Genomic DNA, 8787 nt, shown 5'->3' on the forward strand with positions numbered 1-8787 from the left:
CAGAATACACGCTTTTCTCAGCAGCACATGGAACATTTTCTAAAATAGACCACATTTCAGGCCACAAAGCAAACTTGTCTAAATTCAGAAACATTGAAGTTCTACCTTGCATTCGCTCACACAACAAGGGAATAAAATTAGAACTCAACACCAAAAGCCACCAATGAAAGTCTGGTATCACATGGAGGCTGAACAACACACTGCTGAATCACGAGTGGGTCATGGAAGAGATTAGAAAGGAAATTCAAATGTTCATGCTATTCAACAAAAGTGAACACACAAATTACCAGCTCCTCTGGGACACAGCAAAAGCAGTACTCAAAGGAAAGTTTATAGCTCTGAGCGCCTACATCAACAAATTGGAGAGATCTGAAACCAACAATCTAATGACACATCTAAACCTCCTAGACAAAGTGCAGCAAGATAAACCCCAATCCAGTAGACGGAAAGAAATAATTAAAATTAAATCAGAATTAATTGAATTAGAATCCAAAAAAGCTATAGAAAGAATCAACAAAACAAAGAGTTGGTTCTTCGAAAAAATTAACAAAATTGACAGACCCTTAGCAAATCTTATCAGAAAAAGAAGAGAACACACCCAAATAAATAAACTCAGAGACGAGAATGGAAACATCACCACGGAAATAACCAAGATTCAAAACATTATGACGGAATACATCCCAAAACTTTATGCTAATAAGTTTGAGAACTTGACAGAAATGGATCTTTTCCTAGCAAATATTGACATGCCAAAACTAAACCAAGATGATTTAAACCAGCTTAACAGGCCCATATCAAGCGTTGAAATAGAAACAGCAATAAGAGACCTTCCAGCTAAGAAAAGTCCAGGACCAGATGGTTTTACAGCGGAATTCTACAAGGCCTTCAAAGCGGGGCTCACACCAATACTCCTCCAACTCTTCAATGAAGTTGAAAGAGAGAGCTCACTACCAAACACATTCTATGAAGCCATCATAACCCTCATCCCAAAACCAGGCAGGGACTCATCAAAGAAAGAGAACTTTAGATCCATTTCTTTGATGAACATTGATGCAAAACTTCTCAACAAAATTTTGGCCAATCGACTTCAACAATTCATCCAAAATATCATACAACATGATCAAACAGGATTCGTTTCAGGGATGCAAAGCTGGTTTAATATACGCAAATCAATTAATATTATTCATCACATCAACAAGAGCAAGAATAAGAACCACATGGTGATCTCAATAGATGCAGAAAAATCATTCAACAAGATCCAACATCCCTTTATGATGAAGGTTTTGGAAAAATAAGAATCCATGGAACATTCCTCAATACAGTAAAGGCTGTATATGACAAACCTACAGCCAGCATTATACTTAATGGTGAAAAACAAAAGCCATTTCCTCTTAACTCAGGAACAAGACAAAGATGTCCACTCTCTCCACTTCTCTTCAATCTAGAATACCTAGCTACAACAATAAGACAAGATGCAGACATAAAGGGGATCCAAATAGGGAAAGAAGAAATAAAACTCTCCCTCTTTGAAGACGACATGATCTTGTATTTAAAGAATCCCATAGACTCCACTCCCAAATTACTCAAGCTGATTCAAAACTTTGGAAAAGCAGCAGGGTATAAAATTAACCCTCAAAAATCATTGGCTTTTCTGTATGCCAACAATGAGAAAACGGTGGCTGAAATTAGGAAAGCAACTCCATTTGTAATAGCCCCACAAAAAATAAAATACCTAGGAATTAACTTAACCAAAGAAGTGAAGGACCTCTATGATGAAAACTTTAAAATCTTGAAAAAGGAAATCAATACAGAACTTAAAAAATGGCAAAACCTCTCATGCTCCTGGATTGGAAAGATTAACATCGTGAAAATGGCAATACTTCCCTAGGCTATCTACAAATTCAACGCGATACCTATCAAAATTCCAACCTCATTCTTCAAGGAAATAGAAGACGCAATCCAAAAATTCATATGGAACAATAAAAGACCCTGAATAGCAAAAACGCTCTTCAACGTAAATAACACTGCTGGAGGAATATCAATACCAAATTTCAAACTCTACTATAAAGACATAGTAATCAAAACAGCTTGGTATTGGATAAGGACAGACCTCAGGACCAATGGAATAGAATTGAAAACCAAGAAATGAAAATACAGACCTATAGCCATCTAATCTTTGATAAGGGAGCTAAAACAATAGAATGGAAGAAAAACAGCCTCTTCAGTAAATGGTGCTGGCAAAATTGGTTAAATACTTGTAGAAAACTAAAGCTAGATCCTTATATATCGCCCTGCAGCAGAATCAACTGGAAATGGATCAAAGACCTCCAAGTCAAAGCAGACACTCTGAAAACATTACAGGATGGAATAGGAGAAACCCTAGGTCTCCTTGGCTCAGGCCGAAATTTTCTGAATAGAGACCCGGAAACACAACAAATCAAAGAAAGGCTGGACAAATGGGATTGCATAAAATTGCAGAGCTTCTTCAGGGCAAATGACATAGCTAGCAAGATCAATAGAAAGCCCACAGATTGGGAGAGGATCTTTACTAGCCATACAACAGACATGGGTCTCATATCTAAAATATACTTGGAACTCAAAAAATTAAATCCCCCAACAACAAATCCTCAAAGAAACAACAGCCCAATAAACAAGTGGGCGAAAGACTTAAAGAGAAACTTCTCTGAAAAAGAAAGAAGGATGGCCAATAGACACATGAAAAAATGCTCAACCTCCCTAGCCATAAAAGAAATACAAATCAAAACAACATTGAGATACCACCTCACTCCAGTTAGAATGGCAAAAATCAAAAACTCTAAGAACAACACATGCTGGAGGGGATGTATACAGAAGGGAACCCCTTCATTGTTGGTGGGAATGTAAACTTGTTCAATCACTTTGGAAAGCAGTATTGAGGTTCCTCAAAAGACTCCACATAGAACTCCCCTATGACCCAGCAATCCCACTTTTAGGCATTTACCCAAATGTTTACAAACAAGACCACACTAAAGCTACCAGCACAACTATGTTTATTGCAGCATTATTTACCATAGCTAAGATCTGGAACCAACCCAGATGCCCCTCAGTAGATGAATGGATCAAGAAATTGTGGTATATATACACAATGGAATTCTATGCCTCCATCAGAAAGAATGACATTGCCCCATTTGTTAGGAAATGGAAAGACTTGGAAAAAATTATATTAAGCGAAGTAAGCCAGGCCCAAAGAAACATAGGCCCAATGGTTTCCCTTATTTGCAATAACTAGTATATGTATGAGTCAAGCGGAAAAGGTTAGATAATGTGATGTTAGGAAAACGAACCCTTAAATATATATTTTAATGTTTTTTTTCTTTCATGCAGGTGTTTCTAACGCATTTATAAGATTATTTCTTTGTTGCTTTGTATGTCCCTCCTCCACAGTGTAACCCCGCTTTCACTATATTTGATGTCAGTATAACTTGTGGAGGAGATATGGACAAACAAGCCGTTTAAGGATTCAGGTGGACCTGTTGCAACAATTAGAAGTACAAAATGTCATGTCAAAAACGAGCTTTACAATGTCAGTGTGGAGGGGAGGAGGGGAAGGATTGGGTTGGGGGAGGGGGAAGGCTGGGAAGGGAGGTGAAGGGTAAACAAAGGAGGAGGCTGCAATGCTTGGTAAGAAATGTATGCATTATCCTGCCCATGTAATTGTAACCCCTCTGTACAGTATATTCTCAAATAAAATAAAATAAAATTTAAAAAAAATAGAAAAAAAAATGTACTCATTATCTTGCCTATGTAATTGTAACCCCTCTGTACAGTATTTTCACTATAAAATAGATATATATTCGTTGTTAGAAAAATAAAAAAATAATCCAAGCCTTGAAAGAAACTCTGTCCCTGACTTTTTTCAAGTGTGTTCTTTATTCATATAAAAATTGTCTGTAATCTTCTTGAAAGTATTACAAAAGGAAACAATGTGCCATTTGAAGGCCAGCATAGAATAGAAAGAAATAACGTTGTTTTAAATGTTTTCTATTACAAGGAAAAAAAGACTAGGAGGTTTTAAATTGTCTTATGCATGGATATTTCACTACTGAGGTGATTCTGTTGTTGCAGAAATCACTTATTAATTCCTTTGTTCTTGTCCTAAATTCTCCAGTGCAATTAGTATTCCAACCAGTGAGTATGTTCAGCAAATGGAGCCTGTTCTCAAACCAGTGCTTTAAGGATGGTCCCTAAGAAATATTTGCGTGTTTTTTTTTTTGGCTTTTTGGTTTGTGTAGTTTGTCCTTGTTCTGGAGTTTGAACTTAGAGGCTGGATCATGTCTCTGAACAAATGTCTTCACTGGCCTACTTTCCCCAAAGCTAGTACTCTACTGCTTGAGCCAAAACTCCACTTCTGGCATTTTTGGTGTTTAGTTACAGATAAGAATGTGACAGACTTTTCTGCCTGGGTTGGCTTTGAACTGAGAAAGTAAGAAAGCCATGTGACATCAACTGTATCAAGATTTCTGTTTTGAACCAAGGAATACTAGACGAAGTTTATTATAAAGCTAATATTGGACAATTTTTAAAAGAAAAGAATATGTCTAACAAAGAAGCCCTAAATTAAATAACTCCACAAATGTAGGTGCACTGAATCATTTTGGAAGCATTTTTTCATCTGCTTGGGAAGATAACTATTGACTTCATAGATCCTTTTGGGGAAACTTAGTCATATTTGCCTGTTGTCACTGGCTTTGTACACATGTATGCTGTACATACTTCTAAGGGCCTTACATAAAGGAAGTCTTGAAATTCTCAACAATATTTAAATAAGACGCTCCATATATTTATTTTCACATTTGGGGATCCCTAAGTACCAAAGTTATGAAGAAGGCTAGGGTTAGAATATGGACATGAAATCTGTCTCCTAATATTACAAAGATAATTTATGTCATTTTGAGTTACAGTTTCTAAAGTAATAAAAAATAAGGTAAAACAGTAACAGAAACACAATTTTCTATCTTTCCTAAATTTCCAACAGAAATTAGAGAATCCTGTAAATTTACAGAAATCCTAGGATGGTATAGGATTTTATAGGATCACTAGATGGTAAAAAAGAAGATAAAAATAATGCTTCCCCTGGAACAATGGGAAACAAAATCTATACCTACAGATTATGATATAGCTGGAAAATAGTTTCCACTATGCTATGTGTTTGATATTTTAGGTTTGTTTACACAGCAACTTTCCTCTCTCAGGAAATGACTCTATTCCTACTTAAGCTTTTGCAGCTTATAATCCAGCAACAAATAATGCTTCTAAATATAAACAAGCATGATACTAAGAGTAACCAAGTCTACTTCCGTTGCCATAGGTGATAAATAAGAATGCTTTTGGGGAATAGTCAAACAATTTTGGACTTTTTCATACCTTTCCTCTGCTCCAACATGAGAAGTCCTAGTCATTATATGTAAAACATTAATAAAGGATTTTTGTATTTTTTATTGTTCACACTAAAGCAAATACACTTTTCCTTCTTGGAAGCCTGACTTTGAAAGAGTCAGTCACTCACAATTATTTTATAGACAAAAGTTTACAGCTTTGGCTTAGGTGTTTTCCTGCCTTTGGGTGTTGCTCTCTATTATTTTGGCAACTATATAGAAAAACAAGAAAAATCAATTATGCTTCTGTTGAATTTTTCAATGTCAAGCTGTCTTCAAACACAGTTTTCTGTTCCCTTCTTCACTGGTAATTAAAGTTTAATTATTGCACTTTAAATAACAAAAACATACTTTAATGTATATTCTCATTGAAGCCAATGAAAACAGGCGTGTCTGCCATTACTTTTTACATTGTTTCCAAGTATTTTCCTTGGCTATTTTCATTATTGCCTTTGTTCCAGTCTTCTAATCAGGAATACAGTGTTACACAAAAAGATCTTCCTAAGATATAGGATGTTAGGCAGAAAAAAATAGATATATAATTAAAGATTTTCTTCTTTTTTTTCTTTTTTTTTGGGGGGGGGTCCAGTAGTGGGGCCTGAACTCTGGGCCTGGGTGCTGTAGAGCGCCACTTACGGCTTTTTTCTTTTTGTTTATGTCATGCTGAGGCATCGAACCCAGGGCCTCAGGCATGCAAGGCAAGCGCTCTACCACTGAGCCACCTTCCCAGCCCCAGGATTTTCATCTTTTAAGAGACTGAAAAGCTCAGAAGACATTTTGCTATTACTGGCATGGTTCTTAAGCTAAGTGAAATGCATGTAAATGTGACAGTTATTCCAAACAATAATTATGGCTTATACTTTTCTGCTCCAATGAGATGAGTAACTTTACTGTCAATGAAATCTCTGACAAGATTTTAGGGTAGGAAGGTTAATGTTAGAAAGCCAAGGGAGATTCCTAAAACAGCACTGCCTATCACTTTTAAGTTAATTATACTTATGGCATATAAGTATATAAATACATAAATATGAATTGATTGAGAAATGTGTGACTTACACCATTGATTAAATGGTTACCAAAACCAGAAAACACTTCTCCTCATTTATATAAATTATTATATCTAGTGAGGATGCAAAAATTTTTAGAATTATATTTTAATATTTATGCCAAAATATTTGTTTATTTTTAACAGTTTATTTTTAAATTTTGTCAGTTGTGGGGCTTGAAATCTGGACCTGGACGTTGTCCCTCAGCTCTTGACCTCAAAGCTAGTGCTCTACCATTTGAGCCACTTCCAGTTTTCTGGTGGCTCTTTGAAGATAGTCTCAAGGAGCCGGCGCCAGTGGCTCACAGCTGTAATCCTAGTTACTCTAGAGGCTGAGATCTGAGGATTGCAGTTCAAAGCCAGCTGGGGCAGGAAAGTCTGTGAGACTCTTGTCTCCAATAAAACCACCAGAAAACCAGAAGTGGTGCTGTGGTTCAAGTGGTAGAATGCTCACCTTGAGCTGTAGAGCATAGGGACAGTGCCCAGGTCCAGAGTTCAAGCCTGACGACAAACCAAAATTAAAAAAAAAAGTCTCACGGACTTTATTGCCTAGGCTGGCTTTGAACCATGATTCTCAGCCATCAGACTCCTTAGTAACTAGGATTACAAGCATGAATCACTGGCACCTAGCTACATAATTATTTTTTACACATTTATGAAGTATGGAGTGAAAAATCCCATTTATTTATATGTTGTGTAATGATCAAGCTATATCATATCCATTAGTTTCTGTATGTAACATTTCTTTTTAGTGAGACTGCTCGAAAAGTTATCTTTTGGCTGTGATGAAATATCTATTCTTAACTATAATCACTTTGGTCCTTACGGTATACAATTAATATATTTACTTTTAGTATTGGAAGTCTGCTAATTAAACTCATAGAAAACATGAATTGTATGGCAAGAGAAGTTCATGGTTCCATTACTTGTTTTAGAAAAACAATTATGCCTTTTGTTTTCAATTATATTTCTGTGGGAATGTGAACTATTGATTGATTTAACTGTAAAAGTTAATAACTGTTACATTATATCAAGTTGATTCCAACTTGTATTTGAAAATTGCACATTTAACACCAATATGCTTCCACTTTCTTCTACCACATAACTAACATAACAGTAAAACAAAGCTTGGTGTTAGTGGCTCATGTGTAGAATCCTAGAAACTCAGGAGCCTAAAACCTGAAGATTTTGGTTCAATATCAGTCTAAACAGACAAAAATGTGAAAACTTATCTCCAATTGTCCAGCAAGAAGGAGAAGATGAGGATGTGGCTCAAAGGATAGAGTGTGATCAGCCATGAGCAAAAAGTGCAAGGAAGACACTTAAACATTGAGTTCAAGCCCTAAAAATGGCATAGACACACAAGACAACAATAAAAAGTACTATGGACATCTTTAAGACAGAATAGTAGAAAAGATGATGAGAAATATTGCATAAAGAGCTGGAAGACAGAAATCATTTGACAGAATTTTGATTCAGGAGAGGGAAAAATCACAGTCTCATTTGTACAATCTCATTGTACTCATTTGTGTTGAAACCTGGCTACTGGGTAACAGGTGAAAGAGTAAATTGGATTACCTGACATAAGAGACATTGCCAGTGACTGACTATGCACCATCCCACTCTGCAAAAATCTAATATTGTGCTTGCTAATTTAAATAAAACCTCATATTAGATACTGTTTGGTCCCCACACACTGGGGTCCTTATTTTGAGGCTTCAGACTTATGTGAGGCTTTTGTTAATAACCAGCCCTGTTGTACCCGCTTTCCTTTGTGCACCTATACCTTACAAAGCTGACACTAAGCCAAGGCTTTGAACTAGACACCACGGCCTTAATCTGTCATTTCTCCAGCTACAACTCTTTTCACATGCTATCTCTGTTTTAGGATTAATTGTTTTCTTACTAATCCCCACCAGAGAACTCTTATATTCATCTAAACTCACTAGAAATATCCTAGTTCGAAAAGAGATTAAAGGTTTACCATTGGCTGAGGCTCTCATCTGTAGGTTTGCTCCATAATAAATGTGTGCTAAATATCTCTCTTTTCTTCGTGTCTTTTGAGTCTGACAAATGATTGATTCGGTTTGATGTAATGCCATTTATCCAGCCTTACTTTGGAAGTTTTGACCAGTCCCAAGGAGCCCTCGTGTTTCCCCTAACTCTTCCTGTAAAATTCTAAGGTATCTGGACTTACATTAGGGTCTTCAATCCATTTGGAATCGATTATGGTGCAGGAGGATATATAAGGATCCAACTTCAGGTTTCTGTGTACACACAATTCCATCAGCACAAGTTTTTGAAGAATTTGTCTTTCTTCCATCCTGT

The sequence above is a fragment of the Dipodomys spectabilis genome, unplaced genomic scaffold (genome assembly GCF_019054845.1).
Source record: "Dipodomys spectabilis isolate Male_0828 unplaced genomic scaffold, ASM1905484v1 ptg000469l, whole genome shotgun sequence".
Lineage (NCBI taxonomy): Eukaryota > Metazoa > Chordata > Mammalia > Rodentia > Heteromyidae > Dipodomys > Dipodomys spectabilis.